The following is a 3,429-nucleotide window of genomic DNA, read 5'->3' on the forward strand; positions in this document are numbered from 1 at the left end:
ATTCTCCTGCCTCAGCCTTCCAAGTAGCTGGGATTACAGGTGCACACCACCACACCTGGCTATTTTTTTGTATCTTTAGTAGAGATGGGGTTTCACTATGTTGGCCAGACTGGTCTTGAACTCCTGACCTTGTGAACCGTGCCCCATCCCCCTACCCTTTAAAGTGCTGGAATTACAGGCGTGAAAAATTTCCAGTCACTTTAAGAATTATTCCAAAGACATATCTTTCTCTTCCTAGTGCAAATTACCTTAGATTTCTTCTGGGAATTTTGTACTAATCTTTATTGTTTTGGTCTTCCCATTTCATTCCTAAAATGTAGACCCAGAAGAATCACTATATATTATTATAAAATTATATTAAGGCCGGTCGAGGTGGCTCACGCCTGTAATCCTAGCACTTTGGGAGGCTGAGGCAGGTGGATCGTCTGAGCTCAGGAGTTTGAGACAAGCTTGGGCAACAGAGTGAAACCCTGTCTCTACTAAAAAATACAAAAAAATATTAGCCGGGCATGGCGGCATGCGCCTGTAGCCCCAGCTACTCGGCAGGCTGAGGCAGGAGAATCACTTGAACCCGGGAGGCAGAAGCTGCAGTGAGCCGAGATCGCGCCACTGCACTCCAGCCTGGGCGACAGAGCAAGACTCCGTCTCAAAAAAAAATAAAAAATAAAAATAAAATTATATTAAAAATGTAAGATTTTATGTAGACTGCAATTATGGATGATTTATTCACCAAACCATAGTTGACTCTTCAACAACACAGGTTTGAACTGCATAGATCTCCTTATATACAAATTTTCTTCAGTATCTGCTACTACTGAGACAGCAAGAACAAACCCTCCTCTTATTCAGCCTACTCAATGTGAACACAATAAGGATGACAACATTTACGATGCTCCACTTCTACTAAATGAAATAGTAAATATAGTTTTTTCTGCTTGTGATTTTCTGATTAACATTTTTCTCTGCCTTAGTTTATTGTAAGAAAACAATATGTAATGCATATGACATATAAAATATGTGTTAATTGACTGTTTATCTTACCAGTAAGGCTTCTGGTCAACAGTAGGCTATTAGTAGTCAAGTTGTGGGGGAGAAAAAAGTTATTTGAAGATTTGTGACTGCATTGAGGGCTGGTGCCCCTAATCCCTGCATTGTTCAAGGGTCAAACATATTTCCTTTATATTCTAAATCTTTGAACAGCATTGGTGACCAAGAAACAAACATCCGTAATTGACTAAGTAAAGACATGATGTCACCCTTACCTATACAGTCTAGGTTCCTGATGGTTTCCTGTAGCACATCTCTGTAGAGACTCTTCTATGATGGACCCTGCAAAGCCCACTCCTCTCAGGTAAAAGTTCACAGCCACATCCTCAAAGGCCACTGAGTCCTGAAACACCCCACATGTGCAGAGGAGGAAAGCTGAAACTGACAGCACTGGGAATCTGTACTCACTACATAAATGTCACATGATGCTGTGGTGTCCAAACACTTATGCAACGACATGGTAATCCAACTCTTACCCTCTTTCTAAACTCATTTTCTCCCAGAATGCAATTCTAATACTAGAATTAAATGTGTTTGGTAAAATAACGGTCGAATTATAAAATGCCACTCCTTGGTGAGTTAAAGCAGTGACACTTATTGCCTAGATCACCCGTGATATCTATGTGTACAGGGTGTTTGTAATTCCTGATGTGACAAAGTCCTCCTACCTATTGGGTAGGAGACTGCATATTGTTACAAATGCTTGCTCACAAAGTTGAACCTTTCACTATATCTAGGAACTGAATTTAGTTAAGGGGCTTCACCAACATAACCGATAATGGAGGCTGAGTGTCCCTAAACTGTGCAAAAAATATGGTATCTGCTGAACTCCTATGTTCCCTCTGAGAGTTCAGAATTTTGTGATATGCTTGGCAGAGGGAGCATACCTGATCATTCACTGCTAGGTTTTTTGTTTGTTTGTTTGTTTTTGTTTTGTTTTGTTTGAGACAGAGTCTCACTCTGTCTCCAGGCTGGAGTGCAGTGGTGCAATCTCGGTTCACTGCAATCTCTGCCTCCCGGGTTCAAGCGATTCTCCTGCCTCAGTCTCCCGAGTAGCTGGGATTACAGGTGTACACCACCATGCCCAGCTAATTTTTGTATTTTTAGTAGAGATGGAGTTTCACCATGTTGGCTAGGATGGTCTCGATCTCTTGACCTCGTGATCTGCCCCCCCTCGGCCTCCCAAAGTGCTGGGATTACAGGAGTGAGCCACCGCACCCGGCCATTCACTGCTAGGTTTGAATGTTTGTCCCCTCCAAAATGCTCGTGGAAACATAATCCCCAATGTGGCACTAAAGAAAGGTGAGGCCTTTAAGAGGTGAGTGGATCTTAAGGGTTCAGACCTCATGAATAAATTAATCCACTCATGAATTAATGGCTTACTGAATTAATGAGTTATCTCAGGAGTGGGAGTGATGGCCATATTAAAAAAGAAAGGAACCTGAGCTAGCACATTCAGCCCATTCTCCATGTGATACTTTCAACCACCTAGAAACTCTGCACAGTCCCCATGACCAAGAAGGCTGTCACCAGATGAAGCCCTTTTACTTGCTAGGCTCCAGAACTATAATAAATAAATGTTGTTTTTTTGTTTTTTGGCTTTTTTTTTCAGATGGAGTCTAGCTTTGTTGCCCGGGTGGGAGTGCAGTGGCACGATCTCGGCTCACTGCAACTCCTGCCTCCTGGCTTCCTGAGTAACTGGGACTACAGGTACATGCTACCATACTTGGATAATTTTTGTATTTTTAATAGAGACAGGGTTTCACTATGTTGGCCAGGCTGGAAGAAATATTGTTTTTTAAATAAATTACTCAGCTTCTAGTATTTTAAGCAACAGAAAACATACTAGGATAAGCATGAAAAAACCACTCAGCACTGGGTCTCTTATGAACCTTTTTGGTAGATAACATTTCCCACATTTTGTCACAACCTGTTACTTGAGAGATAAAGCTCGTCCAATCTGAATACATTATAGGAGAATATTTGGAAAGTGGCATCTGCTTTCCTCTAGACCAAATTCAGTTAAGTATGACAAAAGACTAATGAAAGATATCTCACTATCCCAATGGGAAACTTAAGCTTTTTATTGGGTAATAACAAAGGATAATAAAGAAGGAAAAAGATTGCACATGTTCATGCCTGTAATCCCAGCATTTTGGGAGGCTGAGGCGAGTGAATCACCTGAGGTTAGGAGTTCAAGACCAGCCTGACCAACATGGAGAAACCCTATCTCTACTAAAAATACAAAAAATTAGCCGGACATGTTGGCGCATGCCTGTAATCCCAGCTACTCGGGAGGCTGAGATAGGATAATCACTTGAAGAACCTGGGAGGCGGAGGTTGCAGTGAGCCGAGATCATGCCATTGCACTCCAGCCTGGGC

Source organism: Hylobates moloch, unplaced genomic scaffold (assembly GCF_009828535.3).
Source record: "Hylobates moloch isolate HMO894 unplaced genomic scaffold, HMol_V3 SCAFFOLD_12, whole genome shotgun sequence".
NCBI classification, from domain to species: domain Eukaryota; kingdom Metazoa; phylum Chordata; class Mammalia; order Primates; family Hylobatidae; genus Hylobates; species Hylobates moloch.